Source organism: Meles meles, chromosome 19 (assembly GCF_922984935.1).
Source record: "Meles meles chromosome 19, mMelMel3.1 paternal haplotype, whole genome shotgun sequence".
NCBI classification, from domain to species: domain Eukaryota; kingdom Metazoa; phylum Chordata; class Mammalia; order Carnivora; family Mustelidae; genus Meles; species Meles meles.
The window spans coordinates 44,536,258-44,555,517 of record NC_060084.1 but is presented as its reverse complement, the minus strand read 5'-3'; the positions used below and the strand labels follow the sequence as shown (position 1 = coordinate 44,555,517).

Below are 19,260 nucleotides of genomic sequence, written 5' to 3'. Positions count from 1 at the left end.
AACTCGGGATTAATTATGTGCCAGGCACCCTGCTAAGTGCTTTTATGCTGCAGGATCCCTTCCAAACCTCTTGGGCCAGACGTATTTTGGAACTCTGCATAATCTGGATTTTAGACAGGCGAAAGAGCCTGCACCCCGGCAAGGCCTGGGGAAGCCTCCATCACGTGGATGTTTCTGCAGCAAATAATCTGTCAGTTCGGATCATGTTCCACCAGGATGGTGGATCTGTGTGAAATCCCTGACTCTCCACAACCATTTGGGGATGCAGGTAGTAGTACCACCTCTAGTTTACAGACGGGGAAGTCGTGGCACAGGCAGTTTAGTGATCTGGCCACAGTCTACCGGAAGGGTAGAGTCCCTACACAGGCCATTTTCCCTATAGTCTTCCACCCCAGTTGTTGGGGTAGCTGACGGGAGATGAATCAATGCTTGAAGGAGTGAATGAAGAAATGAATGAACAAGATTAAAAAATGGGAAGGTCATGGGGCGCCTGGGTGGCTCCGTGGGTTAAAGCTTCTGCCTTCAGCTCGGGTCATGATCCCAGGGTCCTGGGATAGAGCCCCGCATCCGGTGCTCTGCTCGGTGGGGAGCCTGCTTCCTCCTCTCTCTCTGCCTGCCTCTCCGCCTACTTGTGATCTCTGTCTGTCAAATAAATAAATAAAATCTAAAAAAACAAACAAACAAAAAACCTGGGAAACCCAGGTTCTCTGGCCAATGACTGCTCATGGCAGGAAAGTCAAAAAACACTGAGCTAATTCTGTGTTTAACCTAATCAGTGTACTTTGACTCCAAGATCTGCCCAGATACAAAGACGACCCCTGCCCCCGCCAACACACACACAATGATCCTCAGAAACAAGAGCTATCTTCTAGAGTTTTCGTGTTACCTTATTTCAAAAGGAGCACTATGTGGCAGAAACATATTAGCACCTAAAGGCTTAAATGACGCTGGTTTCCGTAACAATAAATAGGAGCCAATATAAATAAGTTTGTTATAACAGACTTAGAAAATATTCCCAAGGGTGTGACCTGGTCACTCCATGTGCTGTAAGTCACTTAAACAGGCTTTTTAAAGATTCTGTTATAAGGGAACAGGGACAAATAACTGTAAGCAACATTCACTTATTTTAAACAAACTACTTGATGTAAAAGTCTTACGAGGCATTAAACTAGAATTTGGGAAACTGAAAGAAATGTGTGTAAGGTAATACTGACACCTGTCTTGAAGCAGAGTGTCACTGGGTGGGATGAGATTTCATTTTCCTCAATTTTTTATTCATATTGGAATGATTAGTCTGACTGACTTAAAAACAAGTGTTTATGTAACCACTTTTATGTATAATTTCACATTCATTCGTTTATCCATTTTCACCAACTGTCCTTAAGAAAATTAGTATTTTTTTTCTAAAGATTTTGTTTTTTTTTTTAAGTAATCTCTACATCCACCATGGGACTTAAACCCACAACCCGAGATCAAGAGTTACTCTCTCTATCGACTCAGCCAGCCAGCCACCCCAGGGCTTTTGTTTGTTTGTTGTTTTAATTTTTTGAATGTAATAAAGTCAGTCAGTGGCTATGCTTTAGCGATCACCAATACTCAACTAAAAGGGGAATTAAAAAAACCCAACTGTCTGATATATGACTGGGTTCCTGAGGCTTGAGATACGGTTTCCAGTTGAAAAAAACAAAAAACAAAAAACACCATACGTAAGTTCGAGAAGTGCCGTATCATACTTTCAGATGGACGTGGAAATGACGGATGTTGGAAACACGTAAAATGGCCCCAAAAATGACTCTTGCGAGAAGACTGCCTATGAAGAGCAGAATGCTGTTTTCTGATATGTGAGAAGATGTAAGCAACATTGACAGTTCACCATTTTTTATATCATAATGATTCTAAACGTGTCACAAAATAAACTTAAAAAGAGAAGCAGACAGCTGATTACGTTCTCTACAATCCCTATACAGCTCAAGTAGTCCCCAGAACGTTCTTAAAAATCTCTTTGAAAAGATAGGGAACACCTAGTTTTAGGACATGTATGGGTTTTCTAGTACAAGTGTTCAAAAAAAACGGGGAAGGAACATATTAGTTTGTAAACATGATCATCTCGGAGGATTCTGGGTCCTTTGATTTTTTTCTTCTCCTTTTTTTTAAACAACAGGCAAGTATTTGATAATCAGAGATGCAAACAATACAGCTTTATACATGTGAAGCTCACCCAAGGACATGATAAAGTGTAGTCCTCACCCCTGGCCGCACCCTGGAAACATCTGGGGAGCTTTAAAAGAAAAACATCCCACGCCTGGTCCCACCCTCGGTGATTCTAATGAACTGGTCCGGGGTGGGGCCCAGGCCTTGCAGTGTCTTAAAACTCCCCACGTGACTCTAATATGCCAGTGAGGAGGAGAAGCATGGAAGCAAAATATTTCCAATCTTTTCGGTAGAATGTGTTACTAAGTGTCTTTTAGAAAACAAAAAGGTCCCATAGCCAAAGAAGCAGGATTCTTGGGGCATCTAGGTGGCTCAGATGGTTAAGCCTTAAGCTCAGGTCATGGTATCAGGGCCTTGGGATTGAGACTTGCATCGGGCTTCCTACTCAGCAGGGAGCCTATGTCTCCCTCTCCCTCTACTGTTCCCCCTGCTTGTGCTCTCTCTCTGACAAATAAATTTAAAAAAACCTTAAAAAAATAGATTTCTGAACCTGTAAATGCCAATGTGGACCATGACTTGTGCGGGAAGAAGCCACAGTGCAAGGTGGACGCCTGTGTGAGTCTGTGTCTGTCTGTCTGCTCAGCATTCCTTCTCTCGAGCAGCCGTGCCACTAGCAAGCCCTGTCCACTCCACCTCCCAACTGCCCCTCGTTCTCCCTCTCCTCGCCCCACCTTGGTCCTGTTCTCCCTGGTCTTCCGTTGAGATGACGGCCGCAGCCACCGCCCCTACAATTCATTAGCCACGGAAGTGAGCTGGTGGAAGTGAGCTAGTGGGGCACACAGAGTTTGAAAAGCTTCTGCTTCCAACTGAGGCTGCCCACAGTGTCCCTTGGTGCCACACCAGGGCTGTGGACGGGGCCTGCCTTCAAGTGAGGGCAGCATCAGGGACAGCAGGGCTGTGGCAGAACAAACCTGGGTCCTCCATGCTTCTGTGGAACTGCCAAGTCACGGCTCAGAAGGCCGCCCGAAGAACCACTGGACTTGGGAGTTGGGGAGCCCACCTGTTCCCTAACAGCTTCCACTACCACCAATGCAGTTTTTGGTTATTTGTAGCCAAAAGTGCGCATGCTCTACACTCTCTGTGGAAGTATCCTATCAATTGGTTTTATCATTTCACCAGGGAAAATCACCTTATTTCTTTTCCTCGCCGGCTCTAAAACAGCAGGGACATTTGCTGTCCTGTTCACCGCTCTGTCCCCAGTACCTGAAACGCTGCCTGATAAAGAGCAGGGACTTGGTATTTGCTGAAACAGTGCCCTCGCTCAGTGCCTCACATAGCAGCTCCACAAGGCAGGTGTTCCAAATATCCAACTCCTCTCCATGTCCCCCCCTCGTCACCCTGCAGTTCCATGGCCTTCCAGCTCCTCTGCAGAGCCGAGCTCTTCCCAGTCCCTCTACTGGGAACGCTCTCTCCCGTTCCATTAAAGTCTTCCCATGACCTTCGGCCTCCCTTCAAGTGTCAGTTCTCATCACAGGCATCTCCTGACCCCTCCCTGAGACATCAGGCCTCCCTTGGATTTGCCCTCATGGTCCCTCCATCCAGGCATTTAGAACAGGTGCAATGACACAGATGTTTCTGTAATTACTTATGCAGATTCTGGTTTCCTCCCTTGAACTGAGTTCGAGAAAGGCGGGAACCCCTTTGTATTTCCTAGAGGGCCTGGCACACAGAAGATGCTTAATAAATACTACACCTGACTATCGTGGCTAGGACACTTAGTGCTCTCTGAATACCTTTCCAACCCCCATGCTGAGAGGCAGGCCCCTGCGACAAGCTCTGGGTTTGGGCGGAAATGAGCTGTGTCACTCTGGGCCTTGGAATCTAAGTGCTGTGTGACTCTCTCGTTCCCTGTCCTGCCATGGTGACCCTGGGAGCTACCTGATCTAGTCGTGAGGCTTCAAGATAGGAGCCCCCATCGACCTGTGTCTCTGAGGTACGGTATAAAGCACCCCCCCACCTGACCTGCCTGGTGTCACGAGTAAGGGAAGGACATCTGTTGGGTCCAATTTCTAGGATTTCGGGGTCAACCCGTTGCTGCAGCAGAACTTTGCCTATCACTAGCATCCCTGTGAATGGAGGCAGGCAGCTCGACGCAGAGACAATTGTGACCACAGATGGGAGGTGAGGAGCGAGGCGGTGTGGCCTCTGGCGGCCAGAAAGGAACCTTGGGGAAGGGAAGAGAGAAGGGGATGGAACAACTCGTCCCTGGGGAATCGCCACTTTTAATTCCTGATGTGAGGGATGAAAGGACCCAGAGCTCCTCGCTCCCTCTAGACAGAGCCTGCCTGGGGACCCTCATCAAACACGGCTCCTTAGGGATCATGGCCAAGTCTCAGCCCCTGGGGACAGGAGGAGGCCGCTCACAAGCCAGTAACAGCCTGGAAAACCCGATTAGCTAGAGGAAGCTGAAACAGCAAGGCTGCAGGAAAGGGCCTGGGCTAATTCGGGCTGACAACCTTCCCGCGGAATCACCCACTGGGGCTCTGCACTCCCGGTTCCATCCCAGAGAATAAATCACACTGTCAGGTCTAATTTGGGATTCGGCTGATGGGCTGAGCAGAGCATCCATGCGTTCTGGCCACAGAGGTCAAGGGCAGCCCACACGCTAGCGGCCAGTGCTGAAAGGCCCCGGGACTAGTGAGTTGGAAAAGGAAGGGGAAGCCAACAGTCGTTGAGTTTCGGACACACACCAGAGCCGCTCTGCTCTGCTCCCGTGAGACTTCCGACCCGGGCCTCAGCTTTGCAAGCCCCGTTCCCGGAGCACGACACTGCTATATCCAGCTTGGGGCCAGACACAAGGTAAACAGTCATATTTGGGAATAAGCGAGTGCTTACTATCTTACAGGCTGGAGACTAAGCTGCCTGAGCCCTGACACACAGTGAGGGCTACTGCACATGAAGCCGTGACCGCTCCATGCCACGCACTGCACTAATCTATCTGAGCTCCGCAATCACTTTTCAATTCCCTACGGTGAGGAGGCTCCCGGGTTAAGCTCCCTACCCTGGGTTCGGCCAGAGTCTGGAGCCTGTGCTCTTGGCCACCATGTCAAACTATTTTTGATTTCACCACTGGATTTCAAGAAGCTTGCCCTGAAACTCCAAGGAAGGGTCTGGTGTCCCCTCTGAGTTTCTGTAGCCCTGGGGCTTCCTGTATTAGAACTCTCCTCACTCCAGGCTGTTTCCCGACAGAGCTCTCCCTGGACAGTCTCTCCCAGAGGGCAACCCTGTAAGCCCAGGGCCCAGCCCCAGACCGGGAAATGGGAGATGCCCCAAATCTGTAAAATGGATGGATGGCGACCAACGTCCCAACCCCTCATTTTATAGAGGAAGGGGTGGGGATTCAGAAAGAAGAGCTGTAAGGGGCAGTTTCCCTGAAGACAGGGGACATGGCTAAGGAGAAAGTGCTCCTTGATGAGTCTCTTCCTCCTCGAAGGCACAAAGCTGCTTCTGGGAGGCCCGTCTGATCTCCAGACTGGCTAGGCAGCTCCGACGGCAGCCCACCACCCTCGGGCTTCCCCCACACAGCCTTGCTACTCCGGGCCTGCCTCACTCACTGGACGAGGAGCCCCCGGGTGCAGGGTCCACCCTGCCATAAGCGGCCTCTCCACACAGCACAGTACAGGGCTGGGCACAGCGGAGCTGTGTGGTAAATGAATCGGCCAGCAGAACCCCAAGAAGGGGAACAAGGCCAGAGCCTCACTCTAGGAAGAGGAATTAAAACCACAGGTACAACCTGGAAAGGGGGAGGCCAGGAGAAGTCCTCTCAGCAATCGATCAACAAGCCAGGAAGGAGATGTGGGGTTGGTGCTGCTCACCAGGACTAGACCAGAACCAGGGAGAGGGGGTTCTCGCAGCACAGATGTGGTTCACGAGAAAGCTCTGGAATGACTGAAACTTCCCCAAAGCAAAAGATGCAGCCCCGTTCCTCCCCTGGCTGGAAGGATTTCAACGGAGGTCACAGAGCCAGCAATCTGGGACCCTGGGATCTCTTGGGAGGTAACAAAGCGCAGTGCCAAGAGCCAAGGCTCTGGAGACAGACTGCCAAGGTCCCCACCCTGGCTCCTCTACTCGGTAAGTGGCTTCACCACTCTGTGCCTCAGTAAGTCATTACTGTGTGGGGGATCAGAGCAGCAACGTCATAGGGTGAGTGCGGGGCGGGAGGGGGGAATGAGATCATACACGGCAAGTGCTCAGGGAAGGGCTGGGCACAGAATTGGGACCCATTAGTGTTAATGATTATTGTTTTCTTTCCCTGTGGACCCAGACACTGCTGGCTGGCCAACCCAACTGACATGCTCAAGTCCCTTCTTCCCTGGCTTCTGCCCCAGGAGAGGCTGGAAAGCTAACTGAAATTTCCCACCTTCCTTGGAACTGGGGGAGGCCACGTGACACTTTGCTGGCCCGTGATATGTTAAGTGGAATCTTCTGGGGGGATTTTGGGCAGGGGGGGAATGCTCAAGCAGTCCATGACTGCAAAGCATGTGTTGCTGGGGTTGACCTCCCACCTCCTTGTCACAGCTGGAGCCACAGCAGCAACCTTGCAACCCGGAGGGGAAGGCCGAGCAAATCCAAGAAGCTCCAGGCGGGACACCACTATCAGTCCCTGAACGAGCCTCCCAGCTAAGTACCTCCAGGTCTGTTGTGACGGTAGAGAAATCAGTTCAGTCCTCATCTGTTTCAACCGCTGAGTGCTGGGCTTTCTGTTCTTGCAGCTAAAAGCACTCCTGGGGGCGCCTGGATGGCTCAGTCATTAAGTGTCTGCCTTCAGCTCAGGTCATGATCCCAGGGTCCTGGGTTCAAGCTCCCCATCAGGCTCCTTGCTCAGCGGGAAGCCTGCTTCTCCCTCTCCCCCTGCTTGTGTTCCCTCTCTTGCTGTGTCTCTCCCTGTCAAATAAAATCTTAAGAAAAAAAATAAATAAAAGCACTCCTGCCTGATGCACCCACTGTAATACAAATGGCTCAGGGCACAAGTCCACACGAATAGTTTGCCAACCTCCACTTAGGTCCCTGCATGAGAACCCCGACTTAGAGGAGAAAGAGGGGGAGACGGGGCCTGAACAGTGTTTGCAAAGCCTCAGTCACCGTATTCTGCTCTTCCTTTTCAGCTGCATCTAGTCCCATGTGTGCAATTATTCACTTAATATCTTCTTTAAAATACTTCATTTTCATTTTAAAAATTTTCTTTTTTTAAGTAATCTCTGCACCCAGCATGGGGCTTGACCTCACGATCCCAAGATCAAGAAACATGCAACTCCACCCACGAGCCAACCCAGGCTCCCCAGTAAACCAATTCATTTTAAACTTAAATATATAGGGGCGCCTGGGTGGCTCGGTGGGTTAAGCCTCTGCCTTCGGCTCAGGTCATGATCTCAGAGTCCTGGGATCAAGCCTCGCATCGGGCTCTCTGCTCAGCAGGGAGCCTGCTTCCTCCTCTCTCTCTCTGCCTGCCTCTCTGCCTCCTTGTGATCTCTGTCTGTCAAATAAATAAAATCTTTAAATACACACACACACACACACACACACAGATACACACACAATTTAAAAAGAAGACTATAGTACCACCAAAATGAAAAGCTGGCATCTTTTGCTGCAAAAGTAACTTAATAACTAATAATAACAAATACAATGTAAACAAACAAAACATGTTCATCCACAAATCACTGAAAATTATCTGATGTAGCATAATTTGGGTTCACTGAACTAGCGAGAATTCTTCATTTTTGCTTTCTATCGAGGAAAAAAAAAATCACAAGATCGGGCAATGCTAGGCATTTTCACAGGGCAACAGAGGGCGAGAGCTAAGGAGGGGCTGTCCTCCGGAGAGGGAACGCATTGTCCCGTTTGCCAGGACTCCCAAAACCCCCTTCCCAAGTGAGATAATTGATTTAGCTTTCCCACTGGCCGGTGGAAGAATTAGGTTGGGCATCTGCCGTACTGCTTCCATTCCGGGCCACCTCAGAGGGGCCTTCCCAGATTACCTTGCCTAAAATCTCCCGTGTTCCCCCCAGGCAGCCCCCTTCCTGCTTTACCCATCACTGTAGTTCTTCGCCCCACCCGATTTCTCCTACGTTCACTTGTTTGTCTGTCTATTGCTCTGTTCTCCAGCAGAATGTGTTCCCACAGGGAAAGGATTCTGTTTTGTTCCTTCCTGAAGCTCCAGTGCCTAGAAGGGACATCACAGTAGGGGTTTAAATGCGTCTTTACTGTTATGGTCGGGAAGCACAAGGAAAGACTGAGGAGCCATTACAGCCCGGAGGAGACGAAGGAGAAAGGACAACCACACACAGTGTGCCATCCTGAGTAGGCTCCTGGGATAGAGGAGGGTCACTGGTGGAAAAGAGGAAAAACATGACCAAACCCTGTTGTGATTAAGTTCATCGTACTGGACCAGCGCTCATCTCCTGGTTCTGATAATCACGCCTCGGTGCATAAGTTGGCAGCGTGAGGGGACGCTGGGTGAAGGGTCGATATGTGGACTTTCCATATGATTTTGGTAACTTTTTTGAAATCTAAAATCCCTTCAAAATAAAAAAGGTTTGTTTTTTTCTTAAGATTTTGTTTACTTTGGGGTGCCTGGGTGGCTCAGTGGGTTGAGGCCTCTGCCTTCGGCTCCGGTTATGATCCCAGGGTTCTGGGATCAAGCCCTGCATCGGGCTTTCTGCTCAGTGGGGGGCCTGCTTCCCCCCCCCCCCGCCCGCTTGCCTCTCTGCCTACTTGTGATCTCTCTCTCTCTGTCAAATAAATAACTAAAAACCTAAAAAAAAAAAAAAAAAAAAGATTTTGTTTACTTGAGAGAGAGGGGGGGAAGCAAACTCCCCGCTCAGCAGGGAGCCCGATGTGGGGCTTGATCCCAGGACCCTGAGATCGTGACCTGAGCTGAAGGCAGATGCTTAACTGACTGAGCCACCTGGCTGCTGCCAAAATAAAAAAGTTCATAAAGAATTATGCTAAGAAGCATTATTTGATGGAAATATGCCCCCCTTACACTGTCCCACAGATATGCTCCGGGTGAGTGGGCAGAGCCGTAGGCCAGGATGAAGGGATGTGAAGAGACCCAACAAACAGCCAAGGGAGAAGTGGCTGTCCAGATTCGCTCAGTTCCCCAAGTTTGACTCCCTGGTCCCTACAGCTCTGCCAGTAGCACTGCCTGCGTACAGAGTCTGGATGCCAGAAACTCGCCTCCACTTTCCATACTGTTAGGGTTATTTGGTGCTCTGAGGATCAGATGATGCCCCCACTCCAAGCACCCTGCCTGCAACCTGCCAACATAGGTCGGTATCCCCATTTACAAACGCCCCACTAGCAACAGGAATGCCACAGCTCAGTCTATGCCGTTTCTTTTATGCCAAAGAAACAAGAGAGGATGTTCACTAGCAAAGACCCCAGGAACCTAATTAAAATATATACAAAATCTTTCTACCAGGGGTATTTACTATACATACATATTTTAAGTCTGTGTAAGTACCTGGACTATATCTTTAGTCCAAAAGGAAACGGCACATCTGCATGGGGTGGGCAGCTGAGGGTGGCGGTGAGGGGGCCACTCTGTACCTTGATGGGGGTGACAGCCGAGTGCATTTCCTTACACCCAAAGAACTGGACCTCAAAGAGGGACTTTTATTCTGGGTAAATTTTAAAAAGTCAATGGAGTTAAAATTGAAATTAAAACTGAATTTTAAAAAAAAGTGTTCTATACCGATAGATGCGATGACCAAAGATCTCGAAGCTCTGCCGTTGCTGGGCATGGCAGGAAACGTGCCCACATGGAGGGTGGCCTCTTCCCTCCTCAGACTGCAAAGCAGGGAGTGTGCCTCTGCGGGAGGGGGGCCGTTCACGTGCAGGAGGAGGTCTGACAGGGCGCCTCCCGCCCCCGACTGCTGATGTAACCACCTCCAAGGGAGGACGGCAGGCTTGCGGGTGACACGAAGGACAGTGAAAGAGACTTCCATATTCCCCTTGATCCTTTTTTTAAGTAATTTAAAAAAATAACAAGAGGCCTACGTGTCCCAGCTGCAACATTTAAGGAAACAAAAGAGGCACATTGTACTCACCCTCGGTGTGTTCCGGACACTAGTGCTCCCTGAGGGTGCCAGGAGAGCTGAGGCTGGTCAGAGGCTGCACGTCTGCGGAGAAGAACAACGCAAGGTCATGTCTTTGGCCAACCTGAGCCTTCCTGCTCCAGTTTCCATCAGTCACAAACCCACTCCCCCTCAACGAATATTTATTGAATACTGGCTCTGGGCTAGGGACCAAGGGTACGCCAGTGACCAAGCCAACGTCGCTGTCCTCAGAGAGTAGATATTCCAGGAGAGGAGGAAGACAACAAACAAATAATGTGGAGTCAGGGAGCAGTGAGTGTCTTGAGGGAAACCAAGCAGGGTGAGCAGAGTGATGGGCCCGCTGCTTCCCAGACTGGTCAGAGGAGGCTTGAGAAGAGGACAGACACGTCAATGCAGGAGACCGAGACTGTCTGGGCAAGAGACTTCCAGGCCATGGGGATGGCCAGTGCAAAGGACCTGAGGCAAAGTATGCGTGTGGAGCATTGTAGGAGTGGAAGGAGGCCTGTGTACCTGGCGCAGGGTGAGTGAGGGGATGAGGGCAGGGAGGTGACAGGGGCAGATGGAAGGCCATTATGAGGATATTTCTTTCAGATAACTGTGAGCAGAGGAGTGGCAGAGAAATGGCATTTGTTCTGACTTGTAACTTTCTATTATTAATTTATGTTTTAAATATTCAGTATGGTTGTTCATATGTAAATGGATATTTCAATGAAAACTTTATATTATTAATTTATGTTTTTGAATATTTAGTAGGGTTGTTCATATTTAAATGGATATTTTATGGATGAATGAATGTCTCTAGGCTGAGCGGCCACTGTCCATATTGTTCACTCTCACATTTCAGTTGTGAGGTGGGCCAGGTACTCACTAAGGCAGGGAGGTGAGAACTGAGGGCTTAATCTAGAACCTTCCTGTAAGGAACGGCCATTAAATTAATGACTCCCACTTCGTAGGTGCCAGGTTCTGTCCTAGCAGACACATGCTGACTCATTTCACTCTCTCAATAACTCCAAGAAATAGACATTATGATTTCATCCATGCTACGGAGAAGGTAACTGAGTCACAGAGGGGGTAAAGAGTCCATTGGCTGAGGCTGCCCAGCCAGTAAGAAGTTTATTAAAGCTGGGATGAACCCAGGCAGCCTGGCACCAGGGCCCGCTCCTGACCACTCAGCTGGGCCAACAGTCATGGTGGTCCACGAAGAGACAACTAACTACAGGCTAACAATGCCTCCCTGCCCCACTTCCCCAGCACCACACTGTCTGAACGCTACCCAACACTAAGGTCGAGCTCAAATTCTAGCCAGCTCAAGGAAGCTCCCAGAAGGAAAACTAGCAAGCAGCTAACCAACTTTCCAGAATCCAGGAATCAGGTTATCTTCAATAATCTTGCCCCTAGAGGTTCCTGGAGAAGCCAAAAGGGCTTCTCAGCCTTTCCCGTGCGACAGACCCCCATTGGCAACCTGCTGAAGAAGAGTGTGGACTCCTCCTTGGAATCATCTTTTTAAGTGTACAAAATACAACACACAAGGTTATGAAGGAAACCAATTATACTCAGATATCAAAGTTCTGCAGAAAAAAACCCTAATCTGAGATACAGTAATATTCTTGCTTCTTTATGAATGCTTTAAATTACGAGATCCTAGTGGTGGGTACAATAACTAGAGTAATTTAGAAACAGATGGGCATAAATGATATTTTGCAATATCTGCAACAACTGTAATGTGATACTGGAATATTTTTACTTTCTTGTCAAGACAAAGTCACAGTTACTGCCAGTACAATGTGGCCTGTGCCCCTCATTGGGAAGGAAAGAAAATGCTCAATTTTAGACGGTAGAGGAAATAAAGACGTAACTTCTTCCCCCGGCCAACTTCATGGTCCTCTGAATTCCGTCCTTGGATGGAAGGGTCCAAGGACCTGGGATGAGGAATCCTGAAGCCAGACGCCAGCTAGAGTGACGATGGGGCAGCAGGTCCCCCGGGGAGGTAACAACCAGTGAGTGCGGGGGCAGATTCAGATCCTTGTGAGTCATACGGTAAGGGGTCCTGAGCACCTACAGTTTGGGTCCACCCTGCATTTGTCTCCCTCTCTGAGTCAGTCCCCTCAACCTGACCTTTCCCTGTCAGCACCTGGGACTCCTGTGGGAATGCCCCCAACCTCCACCATGAGCTGGCAGGGAACTGGAAGGGTGGTCATATGATCCAGGCCAGGCCAGTAAAGCCATTGAACCTCCTTTTCCCTGCTTCTGGCCTCAGAGAGAATTCAGGGTGGCCCTGGCATTGAAGCCAAGGTGATTGGCTTCAATGAACAGTGGCCTTAGGCCACATCCTGGGACTATAGGGAAAGAGATGGTTCATTTCTCCTGGGGCGCTGCCTACCTGGTTGGATAGATACGTGGAGCTGCCTCAGAGCCTTTCTGACAAAAAAAAAAAAAAAAAAAAAACAAAACAAACAAACAACAACAACAACAAAACACAAAAACCAACACAGGGGCATAAAGAGCCAGGAAGAAGAAGGAAACAGGGCCCTGACCACCTGTGAGGCTCTGGATCTAGCCACACCTGAAGCCGTTCAGTACAGACTGTCCCAGGCCTTGAGTTGAAACACTTCCTTTGATACCTAAGCAGGCTGACTTGAATTTCTATTTGTTCACAAAACCAAACGTCTCGATTAACACTGAAGGGCAGAGCTGAGTGCAGTTCTTGACAATTTCCATAGCTCACTACCAAGCCATTTAGGAAAGCACCAAATAAAATTAGATACAGTTACTGTACATAGAAACACCAAACAGAAAAACACATAGTCTTTAAAAGCTCAGAAACAGTCTCTTGGGTAGTTGCTTTGCCTGCGCTGGTCTATGAAGCCCTGACAATCGTGGGTTTTAAGATGCTTTGCAGGGCAGGAGGGAATCAGAGGCACCCAGAACATTTCCCTTTTATCGCCAGACTTTCCATTAAGAAAAAAAGTCTTGGGATGATTGGGAGGCCCCTGCAATAAAGCTCCTGTAAAATTTTAATAGCTGCCTTTTTAAATGACAATGGAAATTGCTTTTCTGCCACTCGAATTTTCCCCCTTCCCTTCTCTAGAGTGAGGTCTACGGCTCTTAATAAGCACATCAGCAGTGACAGGTGGCGGGGGAGCTGTCCTGTCCATCAGTACGGGGTCCCTCATCTGTGGGGAGGACACTGAGGGGTTGGGGCCAACGGAAGCAAAGGTGGGCTATGGGGCCAGCAATTCAGCCAGGACCCCAGAGCTCCCAGTGAAGTCCCTCTTCACACCACCTGGGAAAGGAGGATGGCCTTGGAGTTGCCCCAGCGATCCCAGCACACCTGCCACAGCCCCAGCCCGCTTGTCTGTCACACAGGCCACACTCACTCTCATGCCACGCATCTTGCTTCCCAGGGTTTGCCCCAAGAAACAGAATCCCAGAGGACAGCACCTACGGGTGAGAGGGTATCTTGGCTTGACTCCCAACCTGACTGGTTCCTCCCATCCGCCACAGTGATTGGATCTGGGAGAGACACAGGGTCCAAGCAGGGCCAATCAGTGTAGGCCCTGGAAAGTGTGTGGGAAGTACTGGGGGGAGGGCCTGGGATGGAAGGCGGGGGCTGTTGAGGGCTCTCTGCCACCTGGGAGGTGGGGGGCACTGGAGAATGAAGCCAAAGCTGAGAGAGGCAGAGCCCGGAAGCAGAGAATGGTGTGTTCCTGGTGACACCTGAGTGTTGATTCCAGTCAGGCCAGCCTGGGGACTTTCAGGTCCCAGAGCCATTAACTTCCCTTTGCAACTCCAGCCAGTTTGCGCTGGGAAGACCCTGTTACTTACAAGACAGAAATAACTGACTGATGCAACCGTAAGGGAACCTCAGCAATCAACAGCGCATTCCTTCATGTTTCGGTGACTGGGATCCTTTCTAAGCCAACAAAACTGTGTCCTGTCATGTCTCTCCAGAAAACAAAACAAAACAAAACAAAAACACTGTGTTTCATCAATGACAAAGGCCTCTCTGAAGCCCCTGTCTGTAGGAACTGGGTGAAGAACACCCCGACCTAGTCTGAACTGCCCACTTGATGGATGAGGAAACTGAGGCTCAGAACGCTTATGTGACTCGTGTGGGGCCCAGGCCTAGCTGGAGGCAGAGCCAGGCCCCTCCAGAGCCCAAGGAGGTGCGGTCCTCAGGGGGGATGCTACAGAGGGAAGGGGAGGCAGTGGGTGAGGCTGCAGGCCCCCAGACCCCTAATACCGACAGCAGCTCCCTCTGCTTTAAAAACTGGGCTTTCAGGCGAGTATCTGACAGAAGGTCCGCCGCTCCACAGTTAATAGGGACAACCAGTCTCATACCATGTTTCAAAGTATTTACCTGCTACCGCCCTTGGTTTTGACGCTCACTGTAATCTTGTGAAGCAGGCATTTCAGCCACTTACACCTCTCCACTCCCCTCTGCCGGATCCTCCCAGAAGACCAAGTGAAGATGCAGCCGCTAATCCGATGGGTCAGAGAGTCCGACTGCCGGCACCTGCTCCCCCAGTGGGCAGGCGTGTGAGCCCCAAAGCCTAGTGCCATGCCTACGTGCTCTTTTTTCTCCCTGCGCCCAGAGACGGCAGCTTTCACTTGTGCTTTCTGTCTTGGACAGATAGGACACACACCCCGGGCAGTGTTCAGCCAATCCCTAAGAGGGTCCGGCCACACGTACCCCCCTCTCCTGACCAAGCGCTGATGGGGGCAGCCAGACCTTCCTCCTCCACGCAGCTCATCGTGTAAGCGGCGGATGGGGGAACCCGGCTTGCTGGGGCTTTTTGCTAGAAGCTGCCTTCGCCTTTCCAGACTTCACCACGGCTTTACGTTGGGGCATCAGGGGCCTATAATAAAGCGGTTCCATCATCCTTCGTTTAGAGAAGATTCCCATTATACATCCTCACCCCATCTGTGAAAGAGGGATTTGCACGAGTGATAGGAAGATACCTGTTCATAGAGGTGGGCCTCTATCCACCTGCCAAGAAAACAAAGCTGCTGTGTGCAAAGACTCTGCCTTGGGAAAATCTAGGTCCTCGGCTGCTACACTGTACAGCAGCCGCTGAGATCATCTTGCAATTAATCATGCTTTCTCTGATGACCTATATTCTATTAATAACATGCTAACGACTTAGTGCTAGTTCTTTCATTGATTGATTCAGTCGCAGATAATGACTGAGGCTGGGGCACTGACTTGGAGGGTCTTATGTCCTTGTTTCCTGTCCTCCCCCCCACCGAAAAGAAGGATCACGGTATAGGACTTCTCTGTGCCAGGGGTCCCATGGCCGCCCACCTCCAGCCTCACCCAAGCGACTCCGTGGAATCGCGACACAAGACAGACGTCTGCGGAGAACTGCTGAGGCAAAGTGGCATTGTGTGACCGTTTCCCACACAGCAGCCTAGCCAGAACGTGGGACTTGGACACACCCAATGTACTGAAGCCATAGACTGAGGGGAACTCTCTGTCACCGCGGGTGGGAGCACACATAGGAAGAGACATTTTGAGAGAGCGGTTGGCAATTTCTTATAAAGAGGAAGAGACTGTAACCTCAGTGACACACTTCACTTCCCCACTGGTTGGGGTCTGGGATTCCCTGCCGGGTTCCCAGGCCCATGTGGCCTTGCAAATTCTCACTCTGGCAAAGCATGAGGTTTTTGCTTTGATTTGACTACATGCCAGGGGCTGTGTTCAGTTAACTATCAACCCGTTTAACCCTTAGAACAGCCCTGTGAAGAGGGTCTGGTAGCATCCCCATTTTTAACCGACCAGCAAACAGAGGCCACAGAGAGGTAACTTGCCCAAGGTCCTAGAGCAAGTTGATGGCACATGGGATTTGAACCCAGTGGGTCTGGCTCGTATCTTCATGTTAGTGTAGGTGAAGGTTTCTCCTTCAGGGATTTGAGGAGAGTGTTCTCCTCATAAAAAGGGTCAGCCTTGGGCACCTGCATGGCTCAGTGGGTTGAGCCTCTGCCTTCGGCTCAGGTCATGATCTCAGGGTCCTGGGATCGAGTCCCACTCGGGCTATCTGCTAAGCAGGGAGCCTGCTTCTCCCTCTCTCTCTGCCTGCCTCTCTGCCTAGTTGTGAGCTCTGTCAAATAAATAAATTAAATTAAAAAAAAAAAAAAAAAAAAAGGTCAGCCTCATTCCCGCAGTCCTTTGTCCCTTCCCCCATCTGTCTTGTTCCAGCTTGGAAGGTGGAGGTAACACTTGAATTTGAGAGGGTCCCTCTTGTCCCCAGAACACCAGTCTGCCAACACAGAAGGACTGAACTCTCCGGGCGCCCCGGCACCCCAGGGAAGGCGGGTGCAGCAGCCATCTGTGGCCAGGAGGGGGCAAGAGAGCCAGTGCAGGGCTGGTGTTCATTCTGCCCTCTGCCACGCCACAGAACCACACATCTTTTGTACCAAAATGACAGCGCCACTTCAGACCCATACCTGCAGCCACACGCACGCCTAATATTTCACCCTGTCACAGCTGGGCTCTGGCAGCCCTGTGCCGTGCCGTGCCATCCCCCCAGAAGGTTCTCACAGCCACTAACACAATCTGAAGGTGTCTCCAAAGGACTCGGCTCAGGGAAGAACCTTGGGAATCAGATTTCCACGAAGCATGAGTGATCACAGGCATCTAGAGAGGACTTGGGTACCTGAATTAATTCCCCGAGGACCTGAATTTGGAACAGCCTTCCTTCTCCCTGTGGGCATCTAAGAGTGGTCAGGGAGACCGCGATTCTAGGGGCCAAGCCCAGCCCGCTGGCACCACACTGTGCTCTGCTGGCCCCAGGCTCACAGGCCGGGGAAATCCCGCATAGCTTGTGGATCCTTTTTCCTCCTGTCACCAGCCGTTTGCTGGATGTGCCAACAGTTAAGCCCCTTCCTGCACTCCATAAAAACAGCCCGTCAGTGTGGCTGACTGTTGGGTGCTTTTCCACAAAGCGCTCCCCAGATCTCAGCTAATCAGACGGAAGGTAGAACAGTGGTCACTCTACCAAAATAGGTCAGGCTTTATTTGTTAATCCTCTTATTCACCATATATTGAAAGGAAAGAATGAAAAAAAAAAAAACATTATTAGCAGCAGGACCATGTAGGGTTGTTACTCAACCCATCTGTGCCTCAGTTTGCTCACCTATAAAATGGGGATAATAATAGGGGTGTTGTGAGCACTACGGAAATTACTCCATGAAAAAATTTTAGAGAAGAACGTATCATGTAGTGAGAATTCAATAAAGGTGGGCTAATGTTTATTCTTCTTGCTGGTGACATGGTAAATTTCTTCTTACATTGAAGACCCACGGAAAGCTTCAAAACCCCCTTCTCTGCAGAGAAAGGCACTGTTCTGATTCTGGCCACGTAGGGAAGGAAAGGAGCCTGAAGGTCCAGGCCAGTGAGGAGAAGCTGGCTCCAGGGCCCAGGGTCCTGTGGGCAGGAAATGGACCTACTGGGTGCAGGCTGCCCACCCAGCAGACATTCTTCCTTTTCTTCTCCAGGTGCTCGGTTAACACCACATCTCCTGACCTGCCCCGCAGCTAGGGGTGGCCAACAAGAGGTGGGACTTCAAGGAAAATTCCTCACCAGAGCCCTGGAGCCAGACTATGCTTTTGTGTCCATCCCCCCACCCCAATTCCCACCTGGCTTCGACTCACTGGCTTGACTCTAGAGGCCATACTGGACCACGATGCCACTTTAAGGATGAAGGCCTTCTGCTGGGGACGGTGAGGCAGAAAGACAGAAGGGTCCTGTGGAGTTGCCACACCAGCCCTGGGCTGCCAACCTCTGGACACTTTGCTCACAAGAGCAACGATCTTCTGTGGAATTTGTACGGGTGTTGTTTCGACTCTGCTACCAGCAGCCAAGTGTATTTTCAGACGATACTGTGGCCTTACACAGCAGATGGCCAGTGGGAGAGCCTTCTACGCCAGAGAAATCCCTCTAGAAACTGGCCACCATGTACAGTGCTCACAGGCTTTAGAGGCTCCTGGATCTCTCCTCAGCACTGGGCAGAAAGCTAGACGCAGAATTTCCCACAGAACGGGGTTACCACCATTTTGCCTTATGAGGAGGTAAAATAAGAACTAGGGGAGATCTACTGGGTCATTCGTTCAGCAATTATTTTTTTAAATTTTTTTAAAAAGATTTTATTTATTTATTTGACAGAGAGAGATCACAAGCAGGCAGAGAGGCAGGCAGAGAGAGAGGAGGAAGCAGGCTCCCTGCTGAGCAGAGAGTCCGATGTGAGGCTCAATCCCAGGACCTGAGATCATGACCTGAGCGAAAGGCAGAGGCTTTAACCCCCTGAGCCACCCAGGCACCCCTCGTTCAGCAATTATTAAGCACTATCGTACGCTGGACACTGTGCATGGTAGGGTGCTCGATACGGTAGGCAAAGCAGGCACCATTCCTGTCCTTACGGGCCTTACCATCTAGAACGGGGGACAGAAAATAAACAGGAGAACAAATACATTTTTGAGTACAAATGGTAAGAAGTACCATTTAGGAAATGCAGGTGGATTTTATTTATTTATTTATTTATTTATTTTTTCGGGTGGATTTTAGCCCAGAGCTAAAGAGAAAGGAGAAGGAAGCCATTTGAAAAGTGGAAGTAAGAACACCCCAGGATGTCCATCAACTGAAGAATGGATAAACAAAACGTGACACATCCACACAATGGAATATTATTCAACCAGAAAAAGAATGAAGTACTGATTCATGCACGACACGGATGAACACGGAAAACATCATGCTGAAAGAAGCCGGTCATAAAAGACTACGGACTGCAGGATTCCATTTACATGAAATGTACCAAAGAGGTAAATCCATAAACACAGAAAGTAGTCGGGGCGCCTGGGTGGCTCAGTGGTTTAAGCCTCTGCCTTCTGCTCAGGTCATGATCCCAGGGTCCTGGGATCGAGTCCCGCATCGGGCTCTCTGCTCGGCAGGGAGCCTGCTTCCTCCTCTCTCTCTCTCTGCCTGCCTCTCTGC

At 50.0% G+C, this 19,260-nt stretch overlaps 1 protein-coding gene across 5 annotated transcripts in view; it reads right to left on the bottom strand.

Moving 5' to 3' along the window:
• Positions 1 to 19,260, bottom strand: part of SIPA1L3 (signal induced proliferation associated 1 like 3) — a 232,757-nt gene that overhangs the window by 131,553 nt on the left and 81,944 nt on the right. For all 5 annotated transcript variants that reach the window (XM_045989262.1, XM_045989260.1, XM_045989263.1 and 2 more), the window contains exon 2: positions 10,263 to 10,334. The gene's annotated coding sequence lies outside the window, so the exon portion shown is untranslated. The remainder of the gene's footprint in view (positions 1 to 10,262; positions 10,335 to 19,260) is intronic.